Source organism: Grus americana, chromosome 1 (assembly GCF_028858705.1).
Source record: "Grus americana isolate bGruAme1 chromosome 1, bGruAme1.mat, whole genome shotgun sequence".
Taxonomy (NCBI): Eukaryota; Metazoa; Chordata; class Aves; order Gruiformes; family Gruidae; genus Grus; species Grus americana.
In genome coordinates this window covers 186,701,409-186,722,340 of record NC_072852.1, presented here as the reverse complement: position 1 = coordinate 186,722,340, position 20,932 = coordinate 186,701,409, and the positions used below count along the sequence as shown (strand labels likewise).

General features: G+C 46.2%; 1 long non-coding RNA gene across 1 annotated transcript in view; it reads left to right on the top strand.

Moving 5' to 3' along the window:
- Nucleotides 1–19,887, top strand: part of LOC129212857 (uncharacterized) — a 45,956-nt gene extending 26,069 nt beyond the window's left edge. Inside the window, exons 2-3 of the long non-coding RNA XR_008579300.1 lie at nucleotides 18,795–18,958; nucleotides 19,755–19,887. This is a non-coding gene — a long non-coding RNA (uncharacterized LOC129212857). The remainder of the gene's footprint in view (nucleotides 1–18,794; nucleotides 18,959–19,754) is intronic.
- The last annotated feature ends 1,045 nt before the right edge of the window (nucleotides 19,888–20,932 follow it).

The window sequence follows — 20,932 nt, the reverse complement described above, 5'->3', positions numbered from 1 at the left end:
TTGGCCTGTGAAAGCTGTCGAGCAAAGTATTTGCCCAGCTTTGTAAAACACTTCTCTATGACAGGTGGGCTGTGCTTTCCAAACATTTCTAACTATTCTCGCACCATCATGCTTGGCTTCCCTCCTGTCTTCATTTAACCCCCCCCCCCTCCTTGCACACTCACTCCTTCCAAGAGGCCTATAAATGCTAACCTATGTCAACATAATGTCATTATCAGTACCATCGATGGAGTAACTCATCAAGTGCTGAAATAAATCACTTTCCCTGGGGATTACTGCCTAAAAGCCAAATGTAATCAGTAAAGCTTGGGTTTGACAAGGCTGTCACAGATAGAATTCATTTACTAATGAGTAGATAGAACTAAATCTAGCCAGGGACATCGAGGGCAACGAGAAAAGCTTCTATAGGTACGTCAGTGATAAAAGGAAGACTAGGGAAAATGTAGAGCTCCTTCAGAATGCTATGGGAGACCTGGTGGCCTGGTTCTGGCAAGGATAGAGTTAATTTCACAAGGAGCCAGGACAGGTGACCCAAGCTGGCCGGGGGCTATTCCATACCATGTGACATCATGCTCACCATAAAGGGGGCTAGTCAGCCAGTGCGGGGGCGGCAGGGTTTTCTGAGTGTCTCTTCAGTCAGTCGTTGGATTGGTAAATTGTTCTCTGTTATCACCCATTGTTAATATCTGTTATCAGTACTGTTGTTGATTGTTTCCCTCTCCCTTGCTGTCCCAGTAAACTGCCTTTATCCCAACCCTCGAGGCTTTGCCGTTGTTTTTCCGTTCTCCTCCCCAGCCCGCCGGGGGAGGGGTGAATGAGCAGCCGCGTGGTGCTCAGCTGCCAGCTGGTCCTAAACCACATCACCTGGTTACCCAGAATATGAAGAAGGATGAGGTACTCAACAACTTTTCTGCCTCAGTCTTCACCAGCAAGTGCTCTAGCCACACCACCCAAGTCACAGAAGCCAAAGGCGGGAAATGGGAGAACGAAGAACCGCCCACTGTAGGAGAAGATCAGGTTCGAGACGGTCTAAGGAACCTGAAGGTGCACAAGTTGCTAAACCACTCTCCATCATATTTGAGAAGTCGTGGCAGTATGGCAAAGTTCCCACTAACTGGAAAAGGGGAAACATAACCCCCAGTTTTAAAAAAACGAAAGAAGGAAGACCCAGGGAACTACAGGCTGGTCAGTCTCACCTCCGTGCCTGGCAAGATTATGGAGCTGATCCTCCTGGAAGCTGTGCTCAGGCACATGGAAAATAAAGAGGTGATTGGTGACAGCCAGCACGGCTTCACTAAGGGCAAATCCTGCCTGACAAATTTGGTGGCCTTCTACAACAGGGTTACAGTGTTGGTGGATAGGGGAAGAGCAACTGATGTCATCTACCTGGACTTGTGCAAAGCATTTGACGCTGTCCCACATGGCATCCTTGTCTTTAAATTAGAGAGACATGGATTTGATGGATGGACCACTCAGTGCATAGGGAATTGGCTGGATGGTCGCACTCAAAGAATTGTGGTCAACGTCTCAATGTCCAAGTGGAGGACAGTGACGAGTGGTGTTCCTCAGGGGTCGGTACTGGGACCGGCACTGTTTAACATCTTTGTCGGTGACGTGGACAGTGGGATCGAGTGCACCCTCAGCAAGTTTGACGATGACACCAAGCTGTGTGGTGTGGTCGACACGCTGGAGGGAAGGGATGCCATCCAGAGGGACCTTGACAGGCTTGAGAGGTGGGCCTGTGTGAACCGCATGAAGTTCAACAAGGCCAAGTACAAGGTCCTGCACATGGGTCAGGGCAATCCCAAGCACAGATACAGGCTGGGTGGAGAATGGATTGAGAACAGCCCTGAGGAGAAGGACTTGGGGTGTTGGTGGACAAGAAGCTCAATGTGAGCCGGCAGTGTGCACTCGCAGCCCAGAAAGCCAACCGTGTCCTGGGCTGCATCAAAAGCAGTGTGACCAGCAGGTCGAGGGAGGTGATTCTGTCCCTCTACTCTGCTCTTGTGAGACCCCACCTGGAGTACTGCATCCAGCTCTGGGGTCACAAGTACAAGAAAGACATGGAGCTGTTGGAGGAAGTCCAGAGGAGGGCCACGAAGCTGATCAGAGGGCTGGAGCACCTCTTCTATGAGGACAGGCTGAGAGAGTTGGGGTTGTTCATCCTGGAGAAAAGAAGGCTCTGGGGAGATCTAATTGGAACTTTCCAGTACCTGAAGGGGCCTACAGGAAAGCTGGAGAGGGACTGTTGACAAGGGCATGGAGTGATAGGACAAGGGGTAACGGGTTTAAGCTGGAGGGTCGATTTAGATTAGATATAAGGAAGAAATTCTTTACTGTTAAGAGTGGTGAGGCACTGGAACAGGTTGCCCAGAGAAGCTGTGGCTGCCCCCTCCATGGAAGTGTTCAAGGCCAGGTTGGATGGGGCTTTGGGCAACCTGGTGTAGTGGAGGGTGTCCCTGCCCATGGCAGGGGGGTTGGAACTAGATGATCTTTAAGGTCCCTTCCAACCCAAACCATTCTGTGATTCTATGATTCCGAGTTGCAGCCTAAATTCCACATTGGTAACGTGTCTGTAGTTTTAATGAAATGTTACAGAGACCTTCTTCTTAGCATTTGTTGCTTGTTAGATATGCTGTTTGTCAGATATGTCTTCCCACTTGATGGGAAAGTTTTTTTCTTCCTCTTTGCCCAGCTGAATAATAAGTCTCTGAGCATCATGCTGCCAAGTACAGTTTTCTAAAATAATTTTCGATCCTTTGGAATAATGTACCTCTTTGGCATAAATCACCATGCCAGCTATACTATTGCCCATCCATTGAGGGATACTGCCTTTTGTAGAGGTTTTTATAAAACAGTTCCTCTTGACAACTGCTGAGAGAAAAATAAAGGTGCTATCCATTCACCATGCTATCAGGAGAAAACTTGAATCATCGATAAGGACGGTTTCTAAGCAACCAAATGCAGCCTACAACCATAATAACAGCACTTTTAAAGTAAATCACTTAGTCTGGAACATGCGAAGCCCCACTCTCCAATTAATGGCGAATTCATATCAGCTCCATTGTCTGGCAGACACACATTAACAGGGCTGAAGTGGTTCTAAAACAACACTTTAAGCAGTAAAACAAAACTCAGAGGCATTTTGAGCTCCTAAAGACTAATCATTTTAAAGAGGTTATGCAGAAAATGTCCTAAAGGTTTTAATAGGAAATAACAATTCTTACCTTTTTATACACTATACAATATTCCGGTGACTTGTGTCTCTGTTCAAGGATGACTCCTAAAAGCTACAGAAAAGATATTAATTGCTGTAGGTTTTTGAATATGTTGCCCAACTTTCCTCACAGAAAAGTGACCCAAGTACCATTAAGCATTGTATTTATTACAGTGCAGCATCTTTATAAAGAAAACTCTTACAAAGAGAATCATATACTGTGTCATTGTCTGCACTACTGAAATGTAAACAAAGGTCCAAATAGGATCAAAAATTATCTTTTTTCAGTAGGTAATAGGGAAACCTGTAAAAAAATACCTTCCCCTGTCATAGTCCACCGCCTAAATCCATTGCGCCTCAGCTCTACTCCCTGCCACGCATCTTCCTTTCTCATCTGCTTCTCTGTCTTACTGCCGAGAGAGGGTGATTCTGCCTGAGGGCTGGTCTCCAATGAGATGGTCCTGCAGGAGGTCCCATCTGTGGTTGGTAGCCCTTCTCCTCTCTCCACAGGGAAGGAGGAAGCCTTGCTCTCCATCCTCCTGGTACATTTTAACACGTAGGGAAGGACGATTGGACTCAGGGGACCTGATGAGCCATGAAAAGGGAGGTAGTGTTTGAAAAGGTACCGTGGAAGAGAGCAGCCTGCAGGCAGTCTTTGCTCCTGATGCTTTTTGTGAGGAGGGCAAAGGCTGCAGTGACAGGTCCTCAGGTGGCCCCATCATGGATGTGTTGCTGGGAGCTGAGTGCTGCGGCCATGGAGCACTTGGAAATGGGATATTGGGGTTTCGGCTAGGGAAGGAAGCATCCTTGGTGGTTAGGGACCAGCTGGGAGGGGTGGCAGGGAGCCCAGGGAAGCCTGCTCCCTTGTTTGCTCACGCACAGCACTCGAAGGGTCACAAACCCTGAGGTCCATGTGGGAACAAGGACCAGAACTTCAAAAAAATGGATGTTTGCTGGGGGAAACACAGGCACTGCGGCCACCCAGGAGCCTGAGCAGCTTACAAAGAGCTTTTCATGCTGTAGTTTGGGCCCTTTTAAGTGGCATGCTAAGATCTCCCTGTAATTTATCTGGGCCTAGCTGTAAAATGGGGGTGGAAATATTACATCTGCCCCTGCTTTGTCCAATTTGCCTAGTTAGACTGTCTGGCACAGTGATAGTACTGAACACCACTGAAACACAAGTAATACCAAAATACTCACAAGACCATGCTAGTTATAGAAGCTCAAGGATGCAGCAAATGAGACTGGAAATCTGGGTCTGGCAATCAGGGAGGGAAAGACCATGACTCTGTGAGTATTAGTTGCAGACTTCTCTGTGCTAATGCACAAATGACAAATATTAAAAAAATAAATGATGGCATCATAGGATCTGTCCATGTGCAAAATGCTCCTGGCAAGCTCGATCTATTTAGTTTTGGGAACATACCCTCCATTTTTTCAGATGCACAGAAGAACTGATCTGCCCTCCACCTGCTGTCATGGAAGGACATTTGAGCAGAACCTCTCTGCACGGCATCCTGGAGAGCAGAAGGTCCCTGAGCCCACAGGGAGCAACCACGTGTCGATAATGTGTATGGGCCACCAAAGCAGTGCTCAGTGGAGGACTCTGAGTGCCGTGCAGGAAATGATGGACAGGGAGGCAGGAAGAGAGGAGCCCCTTTCACAGCAAGTATGATGCTGTCTTTAGCTGCATGGCCATTAGCACAAAGTGAGTCAGAGCAGACAGATTTGGAGACCTCCTGAACAAGCCAGAGGTTTGAAAAGGAGAAGGCCCCTTGCAAGGACTCTCACCTAATCCCAAAGAGTTCTCCAGGATGACAAGAAAACTAAAACAAAGAAATGTAAGGATGCAGGTTGGTGTTTGGTTTGGTGGGTTTTTGTTTTTTGTTTTTCCCCAGATCTATGTATTTCTCATGCTGCCTGATTAAAGAGTGTATTTTGGTTTAGAAACCAAGGCAAATCCTGTGAGCCTAGAGATGCTTCAAGACCTGAAAGGAAGGACTCCAAGGAATGTTTACACTTGTGTAGACATTATTTTATGTCTTTTTTATTTCATGGCATATTTCATATGGATGTATGAAGGAAGGAAGCTATTTAATACTGCCTATGAGCATCAGGGGGCAAAGGACACAGACAAGTCCATCCAAATGCAACCATGAATCCAAGTGCAATGAATTTTTCAGCTGAAACTGAAGAAGGAGCTTGTGAGCATGACTTCCCCATTGACACAGCAGGGCACTGCCATGCCTCTTCGGTGGCTAAACTTGGGTCATAAAACTCAGCCTGGAGGTGGGTTTTTGTTCTGGGTGATCCCCTGCTCTGTGGTAGGAGGAACTCTTGAGGGTGAGAGTAGGTTGATGGATCAGGCGGTGTTGGATGCCCTGGACTCATGGCAGTGGAGGGGCTGTAGGAGAGGATGGGATGGGAGACCATTCACAGACCCATCTCTGCTATCCCAGACTCATCACAGCCTTGCAAATCCAGGCAAAGAGTGGGTTGGTATTTTTGGGACCCACTTGCCTATGCCATGTCAGCAGTGGAGGTGTTCTCATGGCACAAGACCAAAATATTGAGTAGTAGCTGGACTGTGGAGAGGGCACAAGGAGTGGAAATGTCTCTCCCCTGCACCCCCATCACACTTATCCATATTATTAATTACCTGCAAGGACAGAATTCAAAAGTGCAGATGTAAGAGATCTCTGGGGTGTCCACAGCTCTTGCAAAAGCAGAATTAAAAAGCTCAGAACATCCTTCTCAGGGCAGCTTCAGACATTTCTCTCTCTACTGTTTTAAAAATTTCTATGTCAGCTTCTCAGCTGTACTTGCATATGGGGTACATATGGAGGAGGAAAAAAAAAAGCAATGACTGGCGCCAAACGGGGCCTGCTGCAGGTTTTAACAGTCCTCTCTGCTTAGTATTACAATGCAGCTTTGCCCAGTGAAAATGCTGCTTTATTGCTCCAAAAATACTTCCCAAAGACACGGCCCTTGGAGCACAGCAGGGAAATGTGCTGCGAAGCAGGCGGCTCTGGGGTGGCAGGAGCAGGGATGAGAGCAGCAGCCAGCTCAGGCAGTCCCAGAGACACCCAGTCCTGCTGACCCAGGTGGTGGGGGCTCAGCAACCTGGTGAGCTGCTGGGAGATGGTTACAGGAGAAAGCAGCAGCAATGCATGGTGTGCCCTGCTCAGGCTGCCCTGGGTGACAACTCAGGCCATGGGACCATGCCGAGCCCCGTATCTATCCACCACGTTTTGCCCCCTGCCATGCCTTCCCAGGTGGGCATCTGTTCTCCATCTCACCTGGACATTAGTGGGGATGTCTCTTCAGCTCCTACAGGCTACCTTCACCTGGGACCTGGCCCTCTCCTCTTCACATGTCCGCAGTCCTGGCATCATTTCTGTGCTCCCCAGCCCGCGTGCATCAAAAGGCAATTGTACGTGCCTGTTTGCATCCCACCACCACGCCAGCTCGTCCTCCCACTGTCCTGTATTTTGCATGACGCTGCCCTGAGGGGTCAATCCTGGTGGGGCTCCTCTCCCCATCGACCCTGGCAGGGGGCAGGAGGAGAAGTGGCGGCTGAGACACGGAGGGCGACAGGCCAGTGGGGTTTGGGAAACCCATCCATTTTGGACGCCCATGGCGGGCTGCGGCATTGCCGCCATCCCTGGGAAGTGGTTGGCAGCTCCTTTGAAGCCGCCTGCCCCCCATCTGCCTGCCAGCTGCCCTCCCCGCCGCGGCTGCCCACAAAGGCGTCGTGGGCGGGAGGCAGAGCGGGAGCGATGCTGAGGCTCAGCATTCGGTGGGATGGTGGGCTGCCCGTGGTGGGGACGGGCAACGTGCCGCCCTTGCAGCATTGGAGGGCGGGTTTTCAGAGCGGTGGTTGTTAGATGTGGACATGGCCCTTTGGTTCTTCCTCCCCTCTTCCATAGCAGCTGGTAGCTGCTGAGCAGCAGGCCAAAATCTATTTCTGATTAAAGCAAATTGCATTTCAGTGGGATGCTAAATACTTGCACAGACATACAGAGGATGTTTGGTTTGGAGCTGCATGAGGACAACGCTGGTTATAGTATGAACCTGCACCAGGACACTGCTGGTTACCGCATAAACCTAAATCACTGTTTCAGAGTCATGCAAAAGCAGGGGACAAGATACGGGCTCGCCATGGGCAGCAGGGTTTCTTAACCCTTTCCTCTGGTTCTTGCCAAATCCCCTAGGAAAGAGGGCTCATTTTTCAAGAGGTGTTTTCTTGCCTGCACTAACGAGCCGTACGCATCTCACCTACCTGACAGCACCCTTGGCCATCTGTGATGGCTGCATTCCCTCTTAAAATACAACAGGAGGCTGCAAAATACTCAGTTATCAAAGCTCTGTCTTTTGGCTGCATGGCATCTGCAACCAATATCCATTTTAAGGCGTCTTGCATGACACTGCAGAGTTTTCTTCACCAAACAGGATGCAGAAGAGATGGGAAATGGTGCACTGATTTTTTTATTTAAATCATTTTCTTGTCTTTTATGTAGTTTCAGCCTGTATATTTTTGCATCCCCTGCTTCAAAAATATACACCCACACATGCAGTAGACAGCCTTTACTGCTGATATCTGCTAACATTATCTCTCCGTGACCAAGTAAGATTTGTATTCCTCTTTTCCTGTAGCAACCCGCTGGTGAAGAATTAAACTTTTTAGTGGTTATAGCCAACTAAAACAAATTTTTATGAAGTTGTTTCAAAAATGGAAAGTGACATTAGAAGCCAAATTTCGTTGGGAAAGCACTAGTTGCAAAGCATTAAGAGGTGGTGGGTTTGGTAAAAACATATGGAAAGAAAACAATGAGCTTCAGGAAAACTTTTTTTTTTTTTTCCCCCAGCATTGCTAAGTTTTCCAAATATTTTGCCCACACTCAAAGTTATCCTTCTGGAGAAAAGAAAAGGATCTCCTTTTTTTCAGAGCAGTCTCTGGGAAACTGTGAGAAATTGTATATTCTGTCACCCTGGCCACGCTGAAATTTCTGTGGCAACCACAGGCAGAGACAGAGGTGAAAAATACTGGGTTGGAGTGGAAAGGAACGAACGGCTGCTCTCGGGGTATAAGAAAATAACACAGGTGTTAAACTGCCCTCCAGTGCCAACCCAAACAAAGGGTGGTCTGCTCTTAATTTTCCTTAGAGTTACAAGGGTGTAGTTTCCAAATACAATGAGATTTTTTTTCCGTAAAATTTAGTTTAGGAATCAAGATTACTTTTTTAAACTGAAAAATTAACAAGTCCAGGGATTTCTAGACGCATGTGCTTTGGCAAATGAGGTCGATTTTAATGGCATTAGCACTGAGTGGATGAATGGGACTAATTTGCAGTACAGTGGATTCCAGATATGTTAAAAAATTGCTGGTAATAAAGATTTATGAATACCGTGTTCACGCTGATGAAGTGCCTGGTTGTTGCTACTTATAATTTAATACTAGTTCCCCTTGGATTTTTTGTTTTTATCGTGTGGCCTTTTTGGGGGCAGGAAAAGAAGGGGAAGAGACCAAAGAGGTTTAGGAGATGCAAGCGGGGTCAGGCTCCGCACACGCTAAAGAAACAACAAATCATTTGAAGGTCACAGACATTGTTAAATCACGCTTGAAATGTCTAGTACGTTTGTCCCAGTTGATATCATCAAGCAGATGTTTGGTTGTTTATTGAAAGTGGAGATAAAGCCCGGCTGGTGCGGTGAGGACCGTTGCTTGCTGATGCAGCCTGCCCGGGGCACCGTGCCAGCGGGAGATGCTTCGGACCTTGGCCGTCACGCTTTCCTCCCCCGTGAGCTGCAGTGCGTGTGGAGGTGCTTGGGAAGGGGTGGCTGAGACCTGGAGGGAGGTGGGAACACCCTGACTCCACTCCTCCCTGCTGCCTCCAAGGAAAAGAAGAAGGAAACGGTGTGCGGATTCCTGGCTGTTGCCTCCTAAGGCAAGGCGTGACTTCTGCTGCCAGACCCGTGGTGGGGTTTTCAGTTAGTCCCAGGAGGGAAATGGGTAGGAAGGGAACAGCCTCTCTGTCTCCTTGATGAATCCAGGACATATCCATGCCTCTGGGGGCTTGTGGGCTTTCCCTCTCCCGAGCAGCATCCCGGTGCAGGAGCAGGACAGAGCAGCTCTTGGGTTGCCCTGGGCAGTGCTGAGCTCCTCATAAAGTCCTCTGATTTCAAAGGGAGTTTTGCATCAAAATGTTATTAAGCACTTGCACCTCTGAGGTTTTTTTTGTATACTGAAGTGGCAGTACTCTGGGAAAGGTTTGGCAGGCTCTCAGCTCCTCTAAACACATTTCCATCAGCAGCTGATGCCGGGGGATGGCTATGGCTGGCTGTTGCTTCAAGCAGCATCGTAGACCTGGTGGGAGCAAAATGCTTTCTGGGCAATTCTGCCTCAAAAAACTTTTGTCATGCACTGTTGGATGTGATGCTGAGCTGTTTAGAGGGAATTTCTGTGGCTCCTGAAATATTTTGATCTTGAAGGTGGCCTTGTTCCTGTATCAATGACTAATATTCTTCAGGTTTCTTATCTGACTGCTGGTTTTTTTAGTAATAATTCTTGGGATCTTGTGTAAGGTAGCAATTCCAAATCAACATTTCCTTAGGCTTATCAAAATACACACAGAAAAACCCCAAACCCCACCAAAAAACCAAAACAAGAAATGTCAGAAGAAGAATTGGCTGGGCAAATAATGTCCTATTAGTCTATCTAATATTCCCTTTGAAATGTGGGTTTGCAGTTTCATATTGTACCATAAACAGCAGATAGCTCACATGCCCTTCTGAAGGCTAATTCACTCATGTAACTTGGCATTACATGCCTTGTGTTCAGTCTTTATAAAAAACCTGATGTGATCTTAATCATTTTCTGCCTCTTGCATTTCTTGCTTTTCTTCTCACTTATTTTTGCACTTAGAGATTCTCGGCATTACTTATTTGGGCTGTTACATATAAGACAACTGTAGCAGTTCTTTAAACATCAACCCCAGCAAAATGAATGTATCATAATTTTTTTCTAATAGGAGGTGATTTCCCTGCTTCAGAGACCAGAAGATCCTTATGTATCATCATTTTTCTCTAATAGGAGGTGATTTCCCTGCTTCAGAGACCAGAAGATCCTTATGTAGCATCTGGTGAAATAAAGTCCAGGAGGAGAGAAGCTAGCAAAGGAGTCAGAGACAAAGATGAAGGCAGAAACAGCCAGTGTCTTTTTCCATTTAACTATAGGCACGTTCTACCACCACTCCCGCTCCATGGCTCCAACATTCGATGAGCTGATTTGACAAATCTGTACTGTTAGGCTTATTTAAATATTTTGAGGCTACATGTCTAAGGTCTAGGGCTGGATTCATCCTATATCTGGAGCATAAGAGGTACGCATGCAGCTGAATAATTTCCCTAGTCTTTCAAAACTGGGCTTCTCTAGAGAGTGGTTCACATGTTAGGTGGGCCATATCTCCATCTTTTTTAAATAGACTAAGGCCGGTTTTGCAAAATGTTGTTCCAAAACCATTTGTCTGTATTGAAAATTCAGGCAATTCAGGAAATCTTGCTAAGGAAATGGACCTCCAAGTCAGCATCCCAAAAGGAATCAGGTGGAGAAAATATTTCTGCCCTTTACCTGGCAAGAAATATTTGAAGCCAGTTTAGAAAAGCGGCTTTAAATCACATTGTGAAGCTGTTTTCTACCAATGAAGATGACGGTGAGTGCTCAGTGCAGACCAAATGCCAACAGGTAATGCATTTCCATCAAGATCAATAGGAGCTGGCAAGGCAACACTTTCAAAGAGTCTGCTAAGTAGAAGCTCCTTTTCCCAAGCTAGCCATTAAATGCTCAAGAATCTAAATCTCCTTGAAAATCCCATTCCTCAGGAGTTAAGTTGCTTTTAAAAATGGTATTTGGGACCCTAAGCAATTTTTCAGAATGCATTTTTGAAAAATGTTATTATAGATCCTCTTAGATGCTGCTTGTGACCACAATATGTTGGGGAGGGGTTGTGATATCCAAGAAAATTTGATTATCAATTTGTTGAGCATGTTCTTAGGCAGATCGAGTGCAAAGAGTAATTTTATTTAGCTTGAAGTATCTGGTAAACATAAAGAGAAAAAGGGCTCTGTAGTTGGACAGGTCTTATCTCGGTATCTTTATTTACATTTTCAAAGAACACTGACGCAATCGAGCTACCAAAAGAACTGCTTTCCATCAGCCTGGGAACAGAAACAAATTAGTCTTTAATAGTGTTGTGTGAAAACTATGGCAAATGTTATGTAAAACTGTGCAAACAGAATGTTTGTGTTCTAGTTCCAGGTCATTTAGTGGGCAAAAAGAGAGACATTTTGTGTGAAATAGCCATGAAACCGTTTGCTATTATATAAGGATAGGAACTGCTAGATCAAACTAATGGTGACGTGCTGAGAACCAGATGCTTCAAAGCAAAATGCAAGACATCCCAGTGTGGATAATTATGAAATAGTCTGACCATAGGGGAAATTTCTGCATAAACTACTTTAGTCCTAAAAGGCTACATGTTTATATTGCTTCTGAAAAGGTTTTAGTCTGATTTCCCACAGACACAGGGCTTATGCAACCAGTGCGCTGCCTGGCTGTGCAAATCTCTGACTCCCTCCCTCCCTCCCTCCCTGTCTGCTCTCCTGCTTCCAGCAACTTCTGAAGATGTCTGATCTCTGCCACGTGGAGCAGAGGAGAGGAGGTCTCACAAATAGTTAAGTTCCTACAGGTTTCATGAATATAAGCTGCTCCCCAGTGAGGAGAGACAGGTAATAGTGCTCAGGGTGAGCTTACACCTCATTAGAAACCAGAGAAACCACATGGGAGAGCATCTGATAAGTGCTCCAACTCTGGGAAAAGCTTCAGCCGTGGCTCTCCATCAACATGAGATGCAAATCCTAGGTAGACACTGGCGCTAATGGCACTATCTCTTTTTCCTATTGATTATAACTTTGGATATCCTCAGGATCTAATATAAATGCTCAATTCTTTGTGACTGAACATGTTCTTAGCTTTAACAACATCCAGGGGCAAGGAGTGCTAGTTGAATAATGTGCAGATAGGACATTTCCTTTTGGTATCAGAAACCTACAGATTTTGTTGTAGCTCTTCCCATAAAGCAGCTGGGCTTAATTAGTGCATGATGCTCTTTATGGGCCAGTAGGCTAATTTGTAAATTAATTAGAAGTAAGTTGAAGGCAGTCTTGCACCTCTTGGGAATGCTAGAATTAATTGTTTCAAGGTGTTGAAACCTTGCCTCTTTGCCGCATTGGGCTGTTTGACCCTTCTCTGGAGTCAAAACCATTTCAGAAGATTTTTTATTTTATATTCTCCATCTTCTCAGACCAGGACAGGACCACCCCATGGTACTCATCTTTTTCACACTGAGCTGCTGCAGAGTCCTCAAGGATGGAGATACTGAGTGTCTTCAAAGCTTGGCCATTTTCTCAAGGACCTGGACCACAATAAGCCGCCCCATGCCAATCCATTCCCCTTGCACTGCCAAATGCCACATCTTGTACTGCTTCTTCATAACCTTCACAGCAGCATGAATTAAGTGAAGCCGCCTAGCAGAAGATCCGTGGTCCTTGCCATAGTGGTCGCATTGGCCTAGATAGTGTTTAGATATTCAACAGAAGTTATGATAGGAAGTTCTAAGGTAAAAGGTGGGTCCCCTAAAGTAGAAGGAGGTATGTATATGTGTTTCCCACAAAATTCAGCTGCTGGTATAACATTGCTAATGGGGAAGTTTATTCATAGATATTTTGGCAACTTCTCAAGGTAGTCTAATTTCAATTGCAAATGCACACCTCTCTCTACTTTTCATTAACATTTGTGCAAGGATGATATTGTTCCTAGAAGCAGTGTTGAGAAGGCACTTTGACACACCCACCTGTGGCTTGCTCCTAAAATAAAATAAGCAAAATAAAATCAATCTACATTTCATCTGGAAGCCCAAATGATTTATAAGATGAATCAACCTGTCAGGGACAGTCAGGGCTGGTGAACAATATGTCATGTCTCAGATGGTGGATTACACAGTTCAACTGCTTGACTGCAAACCTCAAATATGCAGAAAAACATAGCGCTGGAGTCTGTTTAGGCAAGACATTAATTGAACAAGTTCAGAAATTCACACTGTATACATTTCTCCTGACAATGAGCTGAGCCATGTGTTCATTCAATTTTCTTGGAGATGTGGCTTTTATTCACATGGAAGAAGAGGCGCAAAAAGGACACAGGGACCTGGTGGCCAGAGGGAAGAGGAGCAGCAGCACCCTGCAGGTCTGAGGGGACAGAGACCCTGGTAACTCTGAAGGACTGATGTCTGTTCTTAGAGTTTTCTTTCTGAAATGAGGCCCCGGAGACTTTTGCTTGGTGTTTTGGTGAAGGTGCTGAGTGTTAAGTGTTTTTGACAGGACCACCTATTTTAATGTGTTCAAGGCCAGGTTGGATGGGGCTTTGGGCAACCTGGTCTAGTGGAGGGTGTCCCTGCCCAAGGCAGGGGGGGTGGAATTAAATTATTTTTATGGTGCCTTTCAACCCAAACCATTCTGTGATTCTACGATTCTATGATGTAACAGTGTGCTTCTCTGAGAAGCCATATCAGCTTGTAATTTTCTATTCCTTTTTTTTTGGACCTGAGACATTTATGTCCATGAGTGCAATATACTTTATGTTCCAGTCTTCCATGTCTACCACACATCCTTGTTTCCACAATCCCACACATAATCTACTAGAAGGGTGATTTTTTGGCATTTGAGAAGGGTGTTAACAAGGATCAGATGCTGCCATCACTTATGAAAGAGCTAGGTTTCCTTCACCAAGCTGTGGTATGTGCTGGTAAAAAAAAAAAAAAAAAAAATCCATCGGTTTGGACCTTACAGCAAAGTTCTTGTATTTAGCAGGTGAAAAGTCAATACTTGACCTGTAGTGAGATTTGCTCATGGAAAACCCCTGGAAGCTGTTTTTAGCAGCAGGGCATTAGTCACCCTTGGAAGGCTGCTAGCCGCCTGGTGCTTCTGGCTCGCACCACGCCGTGCCGTGTCGCGCTGCGTGCGAGGATTGCTTTGGAGGCTGCACAGTGTTAACAGCGACTCCCGCTTTGCCTCAGGTGTTGAGTTTAAGCGCATGGTTCTCGGTTATTTTAGGAAAACGTGAGCTCACGTTCCAGACAGCTTTCTCTCCAGCCAGAAGACATGTGTTTTGGTCTTTCCCTGCACTGGGGGGCTGGGAGGGGTAATGCCCCGCATCTGCGAGGAGCCTGCCTTGGGATTTCTGCCGAACCGGTTTGGGGACGTGGGGTGGTGGGGAGACAACGCAAGGGCAACCAAGGGCTGAGAAAAGGTTGTTTTGTGTGTCAGATGGAGATCAGGCAAAGAGGAGACAGCGGAGCAGTGAGGTCATGGAGGGAGGTCTGAGGAGTGGAAACTATTAGAGCATCAAAAGTGGTGGATTAAGTCATGCTGCGCTAAGGCTAAGGCAATTCCTAAAAAAATTAAAAAAGGGAAAATACAGGTGATTAAGGAAGAAGTCAGTTTGATAGACTGGAAAGCTGGCTTGCCCACAGGGATGCCACCCCAGAGCAATGACTCTCCATGGGAAGAAGAAAGGCAGCTGCTGCCTGATGGATGGTCACCCACCCCCTCCAATCTCCAGTTCCGCCTGATCTCCAGTGCTGCTGGGCTGACCAGGGAGGGGAGCCTCGCTCAGCACCCAGAGGGGAGTGCTGGATTTGGCCGGCTGGCCGAGCAGGGGAAGGAAAGCCCTGGCGAGGATGGCCCCGCGCCCGCGGTGCAGGCACAGGGATGCTCTTCGGCAGGAACTAGTGGAGGCTTAGCCAGGTCCCTTCTCCCGGACCAGCCAGCCCTTTCCTTCCTCTGCGGCTCAGACAAGGGTTTGCAGAGAATAAAGGCTGCTGATACACAGTGTCACTGCTTTGTAAGGAAATGTCTTGAAATAATAGATACTTAAAGCTTTTAATGACGTCTTTATCGTATGACAGTCTAAGAGCGTGTGGACCTTAAATTGGATAAACAGAGCTGGGAACACTTTTTCTGATGGAGTGTACACTTAAAGGCAGCTCTGGGGAGCAACCAGAAGGATTTGGAAATTCAATTTCTTTGCTAGATATGACCAAAATGAGCAAATATGAAAGTGTTAGGAAAGACTCAGCATTTTATTTAGATAACTTGTATTGAAACACTGTGATGTTTTGCTTGGAGAATTTTCAGGCCCATGGTACCTTTCATTCAAAATACCTAGAAAAATAAAACATGTAAAGTAAACCAGGGAAAAACAGGTTGAACAGAGACTCTTGTTTGATACAAGGCTGTTGGGAGAGTAAAAGTGGTTGTTTCAGCTGCTAAATTATTCCTTCGGTTTTACAGCTAAGGCTCTCCTGAGTCGCTCCAATGGCACAATGGGGTCTTAAATCTTGCCAGGGGATCCTCCTGGCCCAGGGAAACCCCTGGGTGGCCCCAAGCCAAGGAGGTTGCTTAAGAGAGGCTACAGTTGTCTTTAGACCAGGCACGTCTCTCTGTGTAGGGCCGAAAGCACGTGGGAAGGCACAATGCAGCTGAGAAACTCTCTCTGTTTCCATTTTGTGGCTTCTGCAATAATCTTTCAAGGGAACCTTATAAACCTCTAAGTAGTGGGTTTTTTAAAACATTGCTGTTATGGTAGTAGTTTAGCGCTGCCTCCTTTGTTATGTGTTAATGGTGCCCTTTTCTTAAGTCTGCTAATAAAAGAAACTTAAACCTCAATGTGAAAGTCCTTGTAAAGTTACAAATCAAACACATTTGTGCTGTTTTTCCCTGATATGCAAGACACTGGAGCGGCTCTGCATCAAGGGTTAGCATCAGACCTTAACCGGGGAACTTAGTCATCAGCTGTAACGCCTGCTGCTATGCGTTCGGGCTCACCTCCTCTACGTACGAGGCAGAGCTGTAAAGGAGTATTTTACACAGCAAAGGGTCTCTTAAATCAGAGGGAAAGGGAAGGGCTTTGGAAACTTCACACAAATTAAGAATAATAGGGACTCTTACATCTGGAATTTGTATAGAGTGATTCATAATCTGTATCACGCTTTGATCATCTCTTTAATATAACTTTTGAATCAACCTATGGAATATATTAATACAGAATTTATTTTTCTAGGCTTGTTCAGAGGTCTATGGAAAACTGTCCTTTCAGTTACACTCTTTAATTCTATATATTACCATAAATAAAATAGGAAAAGAGGGATGTGTCTGATTTTCCCAAACTGGAAAGGGTATCACCACACGTTCTGTGCAGGCAGCCCAGTTCTGAAAGCACTAGACTACTGCTATCTTCGTAAAGGGGCGATGAGTGCATGTAGGCAATGTTAGAGTCTGGGCATTCCTGGAGAAAGCTATGGTTCAGATGACATGTTGAGAAGCCTCTCAGCTTTATTTCCTACGGTCTCTGTGAGCAATTACTTATTTATTGGGGAAGTAAATGAAATAAAAAAAAACCCCAACCCATAAATGAGTGGGAAGTGTAGATTGATTTCTGGAGAAAAGTGCAGTGGAAAAGACAGGAAGGCTGAATTTAGACAGACTTAAAAATATAAAAATTAAGCCAACTATTCCTTTCCTATTGCCAAGACACTGTGCTTTTATAAATAGAAAGAGTGAGGGTCTCTGTAACCTCACTGAGTCATGAAGAGGTGATGGTTTGGTTCACCTAATCTTGTCTTCATGTGCTTTTCTGCAAAGACAAGGACTGTCCCCTGTGAACACCGTGAGGGTCAACTTCTGCTTAGCCACTGAGTACTTTCAGAAAAGATGAAGTCTCAAGATAACTTTTTAAGACGGACAGGTTCTTGACATGGAGATCCTCCAAGCTTCTGAGGGCTGGCACGTTTCCATATGGAGTCCACTTGGGAGCAGATAAAATGAGGGTGGTTTCAGCTTTTGTATTCATGGGTGAGAGATCTGTATTGACCCCAGATAATGTTCCAAACCTGCAGGAAAGCTTGAAGTAGGTGTGTTCATGCTGATGTTCTGGGATGATGGGGCTTGAGTCTAGTATTAAGCACTTTTTTGTGCATCATGCAGATGTGGCAGCAGGTTTATGTGTTTGAGTATGATGAAGCATACATCCTCAAGGACCAGACAGGCACAGGCAATTGGCCACTTCGAGCTGTCTTGAGGGCCAATTCCAACCCACTGGTCCTCATCTGAGTCATGCTGATGAAGCTGGTGTGTGTCCACACACTTGTTGCCTCACTGAGACAGAAAGGATGTTCCCATCTGGACCATGAAATGAGCTGCTGGAGGCAGAATCCCCTTGCCACATATGTTGTGCTTTTCTTAGGGTGGCAGAAGGAAGTCAAAAGATTCCCAAAATGGGACAGAAAGTTTAAAAAAAATGAAATTATATTCATAGTTGGAGAAAGGCAGAAAAAGTAAGAGAGAGACTTCAAATGTATCTTTATTTTTGTTGCCAATGGTCCCAGGATGAAGGGAGGATCCTTATACATACCTGTCTGGTTTCTACCACAGGATACAGCAGGGTTGACAGGTTTCCACCAGGAGGGTTAGATTCTGTTAAAGTGGCATTTTCTCATGGAAAATATTTTCTGTTGGAATATTTTTGGCTAACTTTTGGTATGAATGTGAAAGGTTCTGACAGCAATGCTACAGTTACTTCATCCATTAAAAGCACAGAGGTTCTGGAGGGGTGTGAGGGGGCTAAAGGCACAGCCCCTACCTCTCCGTGGTGATGCTCAACATGGACTACCCTGTCTGCAGCTCTGGCCATCCCTAAAACCCTGTAGTGGTGAAACCTTGGGTGCTTGCAAGCAGAATGGCACTGGGCTGAGCAGTGACCTCTGAGTCTGCACACCCAGGGCTCACTCCCCATGGGCAAGCCAGCCATATTATGACTTTCAGCCATATTTTAATCCGATTGATGGAGTGGCCAGAGATGCTGATGGGATTAGAGCTCAGCAGGATGACGAAGCACTCGGGATTTGCCCTCGCGCCGATCCCTGCAGCACACCAAAGGGGAATGGTTGCTCCTGATTTACGAGCCATAAGAGCCCTGCATTGAGGTGGAGCGTTTCCTCCAAGACTTGGGTCCAACCCAAACACATCTCACAGTCTGCAGCCAGAGCTTGGTCTGAATTTTTTTTGACCGTGCCCAATGCCCTGTGAGTGGTCTCGTGCATTGGGACATCACCGTGGGGCTAGGGCCAGAGGCAACATGGGGCTGGCAGACGTTTGGCCCTGCTTCCAATGAGGCGACCTGCCAGGCAGCAGTGCTGCAGGCACCTCATTTCTCTCCACCGATCAGATGACAACTGAAATAATTGCTCTTGGGGCTGGCCGGCTCAGAGGGGATTACAGACCGGGGTCCGTAGTGGGTGTAAATCACCCGGTCCTCACTGGCAGCAGTGGAGCAAGGTGGAGTTGCACCAGATATCGATTTCATTCATTGCACTTAAATACACTCCCTCATTCTTTTTCCTCATGTCAAAAAAGGAAAATGAAGGTAAACCATTTCTACACCTCCTGACTGCTTTGTTTACAGGAACGATGTCTCTAAATGCTCCAGCGCGAAGTACCGGCACCATTAATAGAGTAAATTGCAAGTACAACACAGCAGTCATCCGAACGGACGGAGAGCACTCCCTCTTGAGTGAGCCTCGGATTTTAAGCCCTGAAAGAGCAGCTTGACACCCTGTGACCTGCCTGGTAATGTTCCTAATCCACCTCTTTATAAATACATGTTCCCGAGAGGGGCGAGGGGGCAGCGGGGGAGGACAGCGAGTGCAGCAGGGAGGATCTCACAGCCTCAGGCTGTGCTTGCAGGAAGCGGATGAAGGTGCTCACAGGCTAAGTGGATTAAGCCCAGGGAACGTCAGTTCAAAAATAGGAGCTGCAGCCTGACATAAAGACCTCGGGAAGCGAGAGGATTCACCAGTGACTGGTGCCAGGCCCCCAGAGGAAGTGAGGGAGGGTCCAGTCTCGCCAGCATTTCCTACACTGGCTGCAGACATGGCCTGAAGATGCCCGGGGGTCCTCCTCCTCAGGGTATGGCTCGCCTTGGCTCCGAGCCCTGTAGCTTACATACATCCCTGCAAGATGCAGCTGGTGGAGAAAAACCAAAGCGGGGTCCTCCAGGAGTGGCTACAAGGGCAGGGTGCTCTCCACCTGCCCCTCAGCCTGCCCTCGTGTAAGCCCACCAAGCATCTGGGCTTGCTTGGACATGGGCTGGTCTGCATGCCTGGAGAGGGACCTCCAGCCATGCCAGACACCAAACCCTTCTCCAGAGCAATGGCAGTGCCTGGAGTTAAAAATAAGATTGAGAAACATTAATTCAGGGCGGGGGGGGGGGGGGGGGGGGGGAAGAAAGAAGAATGTTAATAAAATTGCCATTAAAATAAGGGTGAGTTAAAAGTAGGATTTAAAAACAGGATTAATATAATAAGAATTAGGATCCCCTCCTCGTGCCTCTCCAGACTTTTTATTCTTTCTTTTCTTGACACAGAGACTGATGTTCTTCGGGACAGCGGCTGGTTTTACCTCGTGTCTTGTGCTTTGAAAGAGCATCTCTGGGGCTTTGGTAATCACAGCAATACCCCAGCTAATGACAATTCTTACTCCTCTATAATATCTGACATGTTATGACTGTTTCTTTTGCACTTTGCTCCATTTGTGGGGGTTTTTTCACAGTCTAGTGTTAAGTCTGTCTTAAAAAAGTAGTTATCTTTGTAATCTGAAGTGTGTGTTGACAGCATGTTTGCTAACTCAAAAGCAGCTGAATGGGCTTTTGACCAAATATTAAAAAAAAAATAAAAAATGATTACTCTTCGACTGACTTTCAATTGTGTTAATGATTTTAAGTTTGAAGCTAGTAAGTAAGAAAGGTGTGCAAATTAAAGCACGATGTGAGGGGCAGTGACTTTTTCAAACTCTTAATGTTGAGGGTGGTGAGGCACTGGCACAGGTTTCCCAGAGAAGCTGTGGCTGCCCCCTCCCTGGAAGTGTTCAAGGCCAGGTTGGATGGGGCTTTGGGCAACCTGGTCTGGTGGAGGGTGTCCCTGCCCATGGCAGGGGGGTTGGAACTAGATGGTCTTTGAGGTCCCTTCCAACACAAACCATTCTGTGATTCTGTGATTCTGTGATTCTGTACCTTGCTTTGCATTTCATTTTCTAAATTTAAGTATGCAAAAGAAGCCCTGTTGGGTTATAAACTGCTGTAAAATGGCAACTGCAATCTTACATGTCTGTCGGCCCCCAGGAAAGGTTAGCTTTTTCTTTTTGCCCTAATACTGCAGGAGTTAACAGCTTAGGGGATGGAAACAGGTCTGAAAATCTCCAGGAAGATAATACTTGAGAAGGCAGGTTTAAGCTAAATAAGAAAGCAGATTTCATCAGCCTTCTTGGAAACAACCTGAGCAGAGACTTGTGATCCGTTTCTAAATTTGGCCTTTGCGTTTTCCATGTACAGGAAGTGATGAAAATGGCTGCAGTAATCCCCAGTGAATTTGGACACGCACATCAGGGGCTGAATGCCTTTGTTTGTTATAGGTCCGAGGTAAGTTGAGTGTTGTAAAGATGACTCATGACAAGTTTAATTAAGACAACAAACATGGGAAATGTAGCAGAAGGTCACACATCTTTCTTCACAGTTTTGGCAACTGAAGGCTTTTCTGAGAGATTTGA